The 13,482-nt window shown below is 37.3% G+C and overlaps 1 protein-coding gene across 2 annotated transcripts in view; it reads right to left on the reverse strand.

Annotated features, from left to right (window-relative positions):
* GPR158 (G protein-coupled receptor 158) overlaps nucleotides 1–13,482 on the reverse strand; it is a 189,031-nt gene that overhangs the window by 91,060 nt on the left and 84,489 nt on the right. The window lies entirely within an intron of this gene.

Raw genomic sequence — 13,482 nt, forward strand, 5'->3', positions numbered from 1 at the left:
AAAGACTTAGACATACTACACATGAACAGCCTTTGTTAAGATGACTATCAAGGGAAAGGGTTTTCGTTGAGCTCCCTCATCCATCTCATTCCAAGGCTGTGCTTCAGCCAGAGTTTTTTATCTATCTGACTACTGGTTTCAGTTTTGGATCTGAGTGAGCTAGAACTGCATGTGCGCAGAGCATAAAACTGGAATTTCATTCTCTATTCTTGGTATTACCTTCAGATACTCCATAAAGAAACTGACCAAAACAAGATGGCAGCTCCTGGAGAAAAACAGAAATGGTGACTACAAGAGCTGAGGAGCAAGCACGTGTATTCTAGCTCTCGGATGTCCCTGGAGAAGAATGGGTGAGGACAGATCATGCTCATGTCACAACGCTTCAAAAGTGGGATTTCAGTGTTGATGCACTGTTTGGTTTGCTGCTGAGCCTTTCTCCGTGCTACGAAGGAGCTATTCATCAGCATCATGCATGCGATGATCATATAGTGTAGATTACTTATGAAATTCATGAGTGAATGGGGAGTTCCTAGATAGGGCAGGCCAAATATCCCCTATCTTACCTTCTGTTGCCCCCTCCCAATTGCCTTAGCGGAGCACACTTACTTGACTAGGCCTGCAAAAAATACTGTTTGGAAAAATTTCTGCAAATGACTTGGAAAGACTCAGTCTTCAGTCTATTCCTAGGCACTGTTTTTCTAAAGCCCATTTAACTTTTTTCCTGATCTTGTCCCATATACCTTTTCCCAACTACATGTACGTTGTTAATGCTTTCAGTGAAGAAGCTGCATGGTAAAACTAAAGTGCTAATTTTCAGAAATTTTATTTCACTTTAAGTTTACCTTTAAGAAATAGAATATAGAGATCCTTTTTTCTGTACCTGAGCCTGAGCTACAGCAAGCAAGATGTTGGCTACTTGGTTAAGAGACAAAAGCTGGATCTGCCAGTTCCCAGGTTTACTGCTGACATTTAGAGCAGAAAAGAGTGGAACTGCATTTCATTGTGGTAGTTATTTTAATACTGTTCACACCTGGATGACAATTACTAGGAACTAAAGAATTGGCACAAAAGCAACTGGAAGGAGTCCTCTGAATGGTGCTGTCATTATTTTTTTCTTATTTTCTTGATAATAAATTCAGGCCCTGATTAGGACTCCTACCCAGGAAATGGGAAAATTCAAATGCCATCGCAAGGCTATGCTTTCATTTTATTGTTGTTGGTTGATGTACGAAATTCAAGCTACTCATTTCCCAGCTAACTGCAGGAAACACTCTTGACTTCAAGCGAGAAAGGGCTGTGCCTCTTTTGAAAATTTCTCTGTAAAATAATCAAGATGAAATTCTGTGTCCTGTTCAACCTCTTACCACACTGACAAATACTTTTAATGATAATTGTTCTATTTGAATAATAGCCTCCTAATAGAATATGGATTGCAAATACAGTAAATTTCATAGCAAAGGCCAATTTTCCAAAGATAGACCTACAGTTATGTGCTGCCACTTAAGCCATACTGGCAAACTGTCAGAAATTTCTGGCATTTGCAGGTTTTGTGCAGTATTCCTAAACCATATAAATATAATCCTCTTGGGTTTTTCATTTCTCTTTAAAGAATACTAACACAAAGGTCATTTTTTTTTTCTATTACTAGTTATAGCTGAATTCAAATAAAACATAATTATTAAATTTACTTTATACTTGAAAAAAAATTAGGAAAAGCAAAGGTCAAGCAGCCATCAATCATAAATCAATTTCATTCAAAGTGCACAAGATGTCAGGGAACCAAGAAATCCCCAAATACTTTATTTTTCAACTCATGTGGCCCTTGATCCTTTCTGTTATACAAGTAATGAAATATCATTATGATATATCATGATGAAGATAAGGTGTTATGCATTTTAAAACATGGGTCCTGCTGCATATAAGTTGCACTACACCACCTACAAGACAGATACTTGAAAGAACCAGTATCTTTTTATGAACAACCCTCACAGTGAAAATTGTTAATATCCCAAGGACATCTTTTCTTATAAGAGCAGGAATTTGTTCCTTGGGGACATACTGCTTAGATCAAGATACCTGGTTCTCATCAAACAGCAGTGAATATATAGACAAAGGAAAATCAGTAATGAGGGAAATAATGCCTAAGTTCAGTTTCAGTCTGCTCACATCCTTATGGTTAATATAAAAGCTGAACACATAAAATGATTATCATAAAAATTCTGGATCATTTACAGTTCCTGTTTCACTAGGTTATGCATTCAATTAATGCTGAAATTAAATGAAAGGAAGATGCAAAGGCATTATGGTCTTAAAGAATAAAATGCACTTTAGTATTGATAGTTGTTTAATCAGCAAGAGACCAAACGGAATTTACAGAAAATGTGATGGAATATGACACCAAATTTCATAAGCAGGAGATAGAGCTCAGTTAGCACGTTCCCCTGATTTAGTTTACAAATAGCTTCAGAATACCTGAACTGAATTTCAGCTTTCTTATTCAACATGGCATCACCTGCTACAGAAGGTAATACCACAGCTCACTAAAACAGTCTGTATAAATTGTAGTTCAACCATGTAGAAAGAAATAATTTATGGTAAATTACCGGAGAAAAAAAACCCAAAACAAAACCAAAAAAACCAACACAAAAAAACAACTTGACTGCAAAGCTCAAGATTTGTAATATCTCGGAAAAAAACAAACTGAGAATGATGTAAGAAGGGTTACAATAAATCTGATAAAGATAAAATATCATTATTCACATGATTGGGAAGGCAAATGAACTATAGATGAAGAATATTATACTAATTTCAAATCAAACAAAACCTGGATTTTAAATCCAACTCCATTTTATTTTATTCACTTTTACTTTACAAGAGCCAAGTGGCTAAACTAATAGCTTATGATTGGATTGGAGAAATGCTGATCCCCCAAATGGCGAGATTTTTCAGCTCGTCAGAATTTATTACTGTAAGTAATAAGTTTGGATCATAGATTGCATGTTTCACTGAAAATAAAAGCACATTTGCCTTTGATGGAAATACTGCTATGTATAGCTTAATTATTCTTCCAACCACTGTATTGCTGAAAGCCCCAGCCTCAGGTGAGCATCAAGTTATCGTGGGTCCTGCACAAGAAGTCTGTAAAAAAGACTGTCCTTCCTCCATAAAGATAAGGGACAACACAGGGATAAGGACGGATGGGAAGAACAAAAAAAGACGGAAGGCAATATCACTTATCATAACAAGCAACCAATAGTCCCAGCCTACCAGCATCCCACCTGTAGTCACATACTTTGTCAACGCTTGGATCTGAACACATGATACAGAGAGCAGGGGATGCTCTGAAAAAGCTGCTACCAAGCATGAGGAAAGTATGAAGGGAGCAAGGGGTGATTTGAAAAACGTAACAAGACGATGATGATGGAGGCTGGTGTTGACACTTATACATCAAAGAAATGGCATCAGGAGGGAAAGAAAAGCTCGTGTGGGAGTTCAAAAACTAAAATGTATAGCTCATGTACAATGTCAACAGGGAGATGCAGTAAGGACAACACAAAGTGGCAGGACAGAAAATTGCATCATTCCGGACAGAGGCAGGCCATGATTGTGAGGCCAGCTGAAAGGACATTGCAGTAATCAAGACACAACATAACAAATTGAAACAAGAATTTTAGGTCTGTAGATCAGCAGAAAACATGTATTAAAAGGGAAATAGAAGGAGTTCAGTAAGGCTTAGACATACCTGGAGGCTAAGTGAGCTCCAGAATCCAAAATGATGTTAGATAATAACCAGGTTGCTACAGTAACTAAGAAAGCAGTAGCTGGAATGTCTTAAAGGGAAGAAGGAGAAGATCAAGGTTTCTTTTCAGCTATATTGATATTGATGAGAAGATGTCAGAGAAAAATGTCAAGATTTTATTCCAGACAGTGGGAGGCACGGCTGGGACAGGGAAGGGGGAAAGCAGTCTGACTGTGTTCACAGCACGAAGTCCTAAAGAGAAGCTGACAACATAAGGCAGCTGCTTGTGAGCCATAAGCCTACAACTTTCGGCCAAAGAAATGAAGAAAAGAATGAAGAACAGGCATATGTTTTAGTGTGAAGGATCTGTGTTCAGCTTCCACCACATGATACGGCAAAAAAACCCACCACATAAAAAGCAGCACATACAGTTTCTCTAAGGATGCTACCATTAAAGTTTTACAGTAAAAAAATATTTAGTAAAAAATGCAAGGCTTTTCCTAGAATAAGGTTTCCAACACAGTTTTATTTCTGCTATTTGAAAGTTCACATACTACGTTTTTTCTGATATTGTTTTCCCAGTTTCTTAATGAAAACTATTCCTTCCAAGTGAAACTTAAAAAAAAAAAAAAAAAAATCATTTGCTCATATTCAAATGTACTTCTTAGTTATACTGTTTCTCAGTGTCAAAATATGGTCCAGACACTGGCACACTGGAATGCAAATCCTAGCTGTATGAAACCCACATTTCAATCTCCAAACCTTGGCCCTGTTTATGGGCCAAATGTTTTTCCCAGAGACAAAGAGCTCATCAAGCAAATGACTGTCACTATGAAATTCTGCAAGCCTTCCTGGTTGAAAAGCCCCTCCACAACAAATTGGACTCACACCTGGAAAAGTTCTTCTTAGACCCTTAAAACAAAAAAAGAGCCTTACTTCAGACAGAAGTCTGCTCTTGGAGATGGAGGCATGCCAAAGACGTCGTGCAAGCCACCAGGGACTTTGCTATTGTTATTGATTGTACAAGGAAGGTTCACAGCAGCATACAACTCCAAGACAAATAGCAGGATAAATAAATAATGTCGCTGTTATTCTGCTGACATGACAGGAGGTCCCTTCCCAGCCAATCTGCAAATGCCCATTCACAAACCCAAATGAAACTTCAGGTAAATGCAACTGTCCTGAAGTTACTGCATCAAAGAATCAGTGGGGAAAGCTTATTATCATGCGAAGTCTACTCAGCTTCCCTACAAGGGCCATAAATACAAGACTCAGCAAGAATTAAAGACAGAGTAACACACAACCAAAAATCTTACTGGTTTGATCAGTTTAATTTCTAGCTCTGAAACAGTTTTGGAAAAATTATTCTATGTTGTAAAAGTTGTTCTCATTAGAAAACATACACTGAAATTCAAGGATTCAATTACCTTTATTTTACATAATTCATTTTAAAAGCAAAATCATACTGTAATACAATTAAACTTCTATATGCCTTTAAAGGCTACTACAGCCTTGTCTCTGGTGACAGCTATCTTCCCAGCTAGCACCCTACACTGAAAGTACACTCCTATCAGCTCCATTAATTTAAACTTTGGGGCTCTATGTTGCAGAGTTTTGTGGACTATTGGTGGAACGATATTGGTGGAAGTTGGCAATGATTCATAGACTGCAAGGTCTTAAACAGCAAGACATTAAGGTTAAGAAAGTAAAGGCCAAGAATCACTCTCAATACCAAAGTGGAGCAAACATGTCATAGTCCACAGCTGATTCACATCACTTCAAAGGCAATGCACTTGCTGACAAACTGAGTACTGATGAAAAGTCATTCTTAAGACCTAACTTGTCTATTAAGGGTAGACTCTGTCTAGACAACACTGTATATAGCCTTTTTGTGCTCACTACTGCCGTGCTCTTCTCATTATCTCTTCTTCATAAGACTGAACTGAAATAAACCAACACATTTTGTATCTAGATCTTTATTTTCTTTACACTTCAGTTTTATCTTAGGCCTAAAGTGTCTATAGTGGAACGAGGTTTATTCTTCTATTCATAACCACTTCATTCCTTTAAGCCATGTATTAGAATGCAAATTTATACAGATGTGAAGCCTTTGGGCTTATGAAGTTAATGCCACAATACTCTGCAAACACAGGCCAATACCACCATTGCAGCCATGCCTACTGATGCCTGTTGTCTTTGGGAACTCCAGCAGCCATTACATCACCTCTGATTCTCTACTGCTGCCACGGGCTAACAGCTCCTGCACTTCTTATCTTTTCAGAATGGCACTCTGCAATTATTTATGTGGGAGTTAAAAACATACAGCATCCCTAAAGGCATATCTTAACTACGCAGAAAAATGGGAAAGGACATTTTATGAGTCCTGGTTTATGAATAAAGGAAATGAGAATACCACTAAAAACAACAACAGTTTTGAAAACAACATCACCAGTGTCTTTAAAGCTGAAAAGCTCAAGACTACAATAAGCTTGCCTGAGAAATCACAAGAAACTAGGTTCTCACCCTAGGATATGATGAAGGAAGGGTTTATAAAGCACTGCACAGAATGTGTATGTGCTGAGTGAACTGTCAGGTATGCCCACCATCACAGCATGTAAAGGCAGCTGCTCCATCTGCGCAAGATCTCTTCCCTCTATCAAGTTTCCACTTCAGCTGAAATGTCAGAAATCGGTGTCTAGGGAGAAAAAAGCAGAATGTGCACCAAAGATGAAAGGCATCCAGAGAGAAGCACATCAAGATGCCACTGTAGAGTTAAAAAAACCCAACAGGATTGGCTGATTTACATTAGCAGAAAAAGGTATGTTTGCAAAGCCAGCATGCTTTAATATTTAAACATGTATCACACATCAATAGCCTGTGATTATCTCACTCTGAATTACTGCATCCTACATGACTGCAGTAAGGGAGAAAAGACATTCCTGATTTCTTAGTATTAGAAAGGGGAATTACAGGATTAATTTGCATGTTGCCTTTCCATCTACGCACAGTTTTGTGCAGTATTTAAAATCACATTGTTCAGGGACTATCTTCACAGTTTTGAAATCAGATTTAGCAGAACACTTAAAAGTATTTACGCTAAACGGAAAAATAGAAAAGTGGTGGCATAGAATATCTAGCCACCCTGAACTCCAAACACTGGAAATCTGTATTCAACAGAGTGTAAAAACCATATAAAACCAGTCAGTTGCTGTTATTTGCCACAGTTCCCTCAAGAGGGGTAAAATGATTTATTCCTGTTGATGATGAGCCATGTGGTCTTGTTAACTTTAAGTTTGTTCCTTGATCACTGTTCCAGATACAGATTTTTCTCCTCTCATTAAAAGCACTTATATTTCTGTATTTCCAACAGTTCTTGAGTTTTCATAAATGAGGGTAAAAAAAAGATGTAAGGTTGTTTTCTTATAAATTTCAAATATTTGGGATTGGAAATCATCTTCAATAAGGCAGAGCTCTTCATTTCAGTGGTCTCTATTGCAGCTCTTCATCATCGATAATATCATATGACATCACCATTCACAACTACTGTTTTGAAGACTCTCCTCTAAATATTTTTCCATTATTTTTCAGAGCTGAAAACATCCTTTTCCAAGCATGTTTACTGTTGTCAATTTTACCTTGATGTGCTGGATTTACATCCACAGGTACATCAGGAAGATGAAAAGACCAGATTCCCTCAAATGTTTCCTCCAACATGCCAATGGTTTCCCTAAACCGCTCAGACCCTGGCAGCACCACAGTGCATGACAAAGATGATGGCGAAGTAGCTTGGCTTTAGTGCAACTACTCTGAAGCCTTTAGTGTTAATCTGAATGAGAATTCACAGCAAACAAGACCCTTCTGAATAGGTCTAGTGTGAGTCAAGACTGGCATCACATTCTCATGTGTCTTTCACCACCAAAGCAGCAATTAGCCTCTTCCACGCTATGGCTGAATTCAGGTTCTCTGGTGTCTTTGGCAGTAGTGGTTCTTAGCATTTCTTAAAGGCACTTACAGTTCCTCTACCTGATAGCTCTATGTTTGAGTTCGTATGCCGCTATGCAAAGGTCTGTTATTTTCGGCTCTTCTTTCCAATTCACTTGAAAAGGCAGCCCAATAGCTGATGAGCTCTTTAGGTTCTCTGCAGGTAATGTCCTTCCACAGTCCAGTACTTTTATAAGAATGTGTTTACAATGCAGATGGTTTCCTGTCTAAAGCTCTGGTAGATCTTTAGCCCCCGAAATCCTATGTTAACTTTGAAATAATTTAAAAAATAATCTGTTTTTTATTTATATTTAAATATTCTGTTTCTTTCTGGTACCGTACAGCTTTGCTACCACAAAGTTTGCACTGCATGTAATCAATGCTGCAGCTGGTCACTCCCTGTTTGAGCTCTCCATTGACTCATATAACACTACTTACATAGATTAATTCTCCTATTTTATTGATGCTTTTTCTTAAAAAATCACTGTCCAGCTTCTTACTTTTAAGAATATTTGCTTTAGCATCAGTGATTTCTGTCCTTGCCTATCCAGCTACTTTTGTTAGCTTAGCCTCATACTTTTTGGACATGTTTTTAGTAGTAATGTTTGCTTTATCCAACCAATAATAATGCCACAGCACACAAGGATGTTTGCTAATGTTCACCTTGAGCTGATTTGTTTGTTAGTTGTTCAACTTGGAGAATATTTTGCACCTCTGTATACAGTCTTGAAGATGTGACTGGAGGGCTGAAATTTACTCTGCAAGATCCTTTCATAGTCTGTCAAGGACTTTGAAAACAAAAGAAATAAGAGGAGCCTATTCCCTTATACACTCCTCTACAATTGCTAGAACACATACGTAGTTCATCCAAACTGCTGAGTGCCTCAGTTGAGCCTGTTCCTTGTTTTGCATCCAGTGTCCCTTTACCTCCCTTACACTGCCGAGGCCTCAACATGCCAGCTACAGTATTCAGCAAGATCAACTTGTCAGGGCAGTCTAATAAAAGTCAGTATTTCTACTATTCAGGAAAAATCTCTTTTTCTCAGGCTTCATTGCACAACTCCCTCAGTGTCATCGAACTGGTGCTGTCAGGTGCTGTCAGCTTTCTGATGGGATTTCATCCATTTCCATCTCCCAGAGTTTTTCAGCCTCTTGCAGATTGTGTCAATGCCAGGCTCAGGGTTTCCAGCTTTCACTACTGCTTGGCATGAGTATTGTCTAGAGTAGTTAAAAGATTTCTCTGAAGTGATCTGCACATCTGCTTTCCCTTCTGTATTACCAGTGAAAATTTTTTTCTTTTTTCTGTGTTTGGCACATTTCCTCAATTTACTCTCCTGAGGAAATGCTTTGTCTTTTCCCATTATAGCAGTAGCATCTGCTTTATCTGTTACATTTTTCATCTTTTTCTGTCTTTCCCTACAATGCTTTTCACTAGTGGTTTAGCTTCTGCTACTCCTTCTGTTCATTCTTTCTTTATTTTTATTCTTATCATGTTGGAATTCTCCCTTCTCTCGGCAAAGGGCCACATTTTCTGCCTGTGATTTTCTCTAGTTATGACACTTGCGGTTTAATAACATTGCTAACATTGCTAATCCTGGGGCTGCTGAGTCACTTTCACCTGTGTTTGACAAAGCCTCAAATGAAACCCTCAGCACCGATCTGAGCTTTCTCACAGGATCTTTCTGCAGTTCCATTTTGTGTTGTTTGCCAATGCTGACTACTGCTTGAAGTCACTAATTGGCAGTTTCATTTACAGGTTGGCAATGCCAAGACTCTGTTCATTGGTACCAGTCATACTTTGGAGTAACTGTGTTTTGGACAAAGGAGTTGAATATTGCTTTGCCGTGCATCAAACGTGCAAGTCTCTATGAGTAACTATAATGCTTTCGAGAAGAGGCATGAAATCTAGACTCTACCATCCTACCTCAGGTCATTGCCTGTGCTGTATTATTAAAGAAGGAGAACAGCAGAGAGTGATCCTTCTTTGTCTGTCCTCCCAGGTTCCAACAATAAAAGTTAGGGACTTCCTGCACTAGATGTTTCACCAAAACACTGTGTTTTAACAGCCAATAATGGAAATATCCTTCATGAGTCCTTCTAAACTCTATTTGAATTGATTTATACTTTGGCATCCATGTTATTTTTGGCCAGCAAGTGACATAAACCAACTGAAAGTTCTGTAAACCACCTACTTGATATTTTTAACCACTTGAGATCCTTTGAACATCCTCTAGTGATATCATAAGAGGAACCATGATACTTGTTCACATGTCAACATGTCTCTGTCTTACATACTTTTATACCATATTTCCTGCACTATCTTTTCCTCAGTCATTTCTTGGTTACCTACAAGAAGTGTAGCTCGGCCCCTTGAGATCATATTTTTTAAGAGCTTTTGGTGGCAAACCTTAGCAAAAGTACTTTCATATCCACACACTCATAATCCACCTTCACAGAGCCATAAATATATTTGTAGGGTGTCACATTCTCACAAAAGCCCACTTCCCACACTCATCCATGGAACAAGGAGTTCTATTTTTTATTATTGTTCCTATGAATTTGTAAGTTGTGTAAGTTGGACCTAATGATCTTTAGTACTTGTCACCATTAAGGGAAGTCTTTGTAAACACAGATGTCACATTTCCTATCTTCCATTCTTCCTCTACTGCTATTAATGTAAGCAGTAGCTTACTCCACAGCAAATAATTCAGTAGTTCTGTAGAGTTCTTTCAGAAACCTAAGAGGACTCTTTATAGGAACCTTTAGACGTTCTGAAAGAAGAAACTTGAAACTTCAGAGACTTCTAAAGGTTCCTCTAAAGAGAACTCTGGCTTTTAGAAGCCAGTCATCTGGCTAGCTGTAGGCTTTGCCTATTTATTACCATTCATTTTGTCAAGATCTTTCACTCACTGAACCACTTCAGTAGATATTTACCAGGTTTCCCTGTAGCTCATTATTATTGTTACATCCTAGGTCAGTAAAAAAGATCATGTCAAAATGGAAGTCAGATTGTCGCATTCTGTCAATAACACTTTGGCAGCAAATGTTGAAAACATCTCTGTTCTCATTGCTATGTTCTTTGGAAGCAGATCACAAGATCTTTTATCAACGGTGGATCATTTAGTAACTGGCTTGGATCTAGCATGTATTCCACACTATTGATGAAACAAGCTGATGAGTGACTCTTCCACAGCAGTTTTCATTTTAAGTACTGTTCGGTCATAGTACGTGTAACCACTATGCTACAAATATCTGAAGTATTTCTTCTCTAAAATACTTCTGATGTGCATCTGCTCTTAGTGATCTGTTCATTTTTTTGCAACCAAGGTTGTCACTTCCATCGTGATCTAAAGGGTCCTTATCATTCTTTGAATTATTACACTCACAATATCACAGTCAAGGTGCCAGAGGTGTTTCTTCCCAAAGTGCTTTCTGTTGGCAGACCTTAACCTCTCAGGACCTTAGTTAAAGTCCTCCATCCTTAGTTAAGACTTCCATTTACCAGAAGCATTAAGTAGTGTGTTGCACAGTCACTTTTTCTAGAGTGGTAGTCTGATCCCATTTGCCTTCTCATTTTACTGAGCTCATTTTACTGATCAACAAATGTACCAAAATGCCACAAATCTACTTTTCATTCTTTTCAGCACTGGAGCTTAATTTATCATTTTTTTACTCTTAACCCACATCTTTTGCTCTTTTAAAGACTTTGAAGATTGTTTCTTGATATGGTAACAGTACACAGCTCTTTCTGCTAGAAAGCTGTACTAAAAATTACTTTTTGTAACTATTTGAATATTATAGTGCCACATGTGGGAGAGAATCCAAAAAACATTCTTCTCTGACAACCACCCAGCACAATGGAAATGAGCAGTTTAACAGAGTAACTTTAATCACAGACAGATATACTAACCTAATTAAAAATTGTTTCACTAAGAGCTGGAAATTCTCAAAATGAAGATAATCTGGATATATTTCAGTATCTGTTCTTTCATTTTCATTATTCTTCCCCCTTGGCGGAGAGTACACAACCAGCTACTGGTTTTCTTCTTTCACTCCAAATTCCTGTCATGATCCAATGTAACTGGCAGTTTTCTCATGCAAATACTCATTGTTCTCAGTATGTCTGCCCTTCATACAGCTTCTCATTTCATGGTAATCACACAAGATCTTTTTCTTTTTAAAATCATGCTGTACCAACAAGATAAAAGAACATAAAAGGAATCTAAGAAAAAAAAACTCAGCTGAATGGCATGGAAAGCAATGGAACATCTATTTATCATTTTCTATTCCTTGAAAACATTGATCATACAGGAAAGGACTGTTAATCACCATATTATTTTTTTGGTCTTATTTTTCCTCCCCTTTTCCTTGTGAGATATACACTTAGAGCAAAGCCAACACTCTTCTAAGGTAGCAAAATTATAAATGAATCCATCTCTGTCCAACTGAATGAAATGCAATGTCTCAAAGGCATCACATTGTTTTCTGGAAAAAAAGAAGTTTTTGTTTTATGTCTAGTTGTCATTCAGATGTCATGACATCTAATAGTAAAAAAGTAATCTGGAAAAAGATAAGCTTAAACTTTTTCCTAAAGACTGAAAAGTTCTTTAGAAACAAGGCAAGGTGTGTATGGGCCTCTTTGGTATTGCTTTGGTATTAAATATTCAGATCTCATCTGCTTCTTTACTTACAGCCTACTTTGGAGAAATGGCTAATCATCACAACAGTAAAAATGCGCCTTTCATTACTAGCAGGTTTTGTGAAACACAAGACTTCTGTAGTATGTTTAATAAAGATGTATCTTTCTTTTACTCAAGTGGATATGTATATCAGAACATAATGTAAGTGTTCAAGTGCAAGAGTGTACACAATTTTACTCATATCTGATCTCAAACTACTTATAAGAAAATATTGAAATTTCTTACAAAACAATCAATATTTCAGTGTGGAAAAATAATCAAGCCAAACTTGCAATAGCTGCATATCAAGAAATCTACTCTGTTTCACTTTGTAGGTCTAGAGGGTAAAGTTTTACAAGAAATGCTTCTTTCAGGAAGCTGTCTATGACATTAAAAGCAAGTTACATCACCATGTGGCCTAAAACCTCACAAAATTGAAATGAAGTTCTCCTAAGTTAATGTTAAGCAACTGAACAGATGCCTACAACAGACTTTTCCATAATGAAAACTTTATAAATACAATTAAGTCTGTAATTTGAATCATTTTATGCAATATCATTAAATACAAAGACTCTGTCAGAAACAGAAGAGAATAAAACAAACACTGTTACTGCTCATTCTGTGATTTCCTGCCAGGATATTAAAGTCTTTCAAAATGAACCACACATTTGCAACACAGACACTATAGGATTAGGAAGACTGTGGGACCAAGAGTACCAAAACCACAAATGGAAATGCTTATCTAGTTATGGAAAGTGTATGAAGCTATTAATTTCAACAGTGTAGCATACTACTGTGTGCACACCTACATCTCCTAAATATAGGTAGTGAATATTTGCCAGCTTCTATTTGTTCCTTTTTTTTTTTTTTTAATAAATTGGCAGTTTCAGACAATATTCTGTATTTACTGAGGCAACAATGAAATTCTAAGACATGTTACATGTTACAAGGTTCCAAGTGAGGTAAAAGCAAAAAGTTCATTAGGTTAATACATAAAACGTAACCACAGCCTGCATCAGCAATTTATAAACACTCCTTAATATATTCACACTTTAGAGAAAAAAATATCTTTGACCATAGGAC

The sequence above is a fragment of the Strigops habroptila genome, chromosome 1, assembly GCF_004027225.2.
Source record: "Strigops habroptila isolate Jane chromosome 1, bStrHab1.2.pri, whole genome shotgun sequence".
NCBI classification, from domain to species: domain Eukaryota; kingdom Metazoa; phylum Chordata; class Aves; order Psittaciformes; family Psittacidae; genus Strigops; species Strigops habroptila.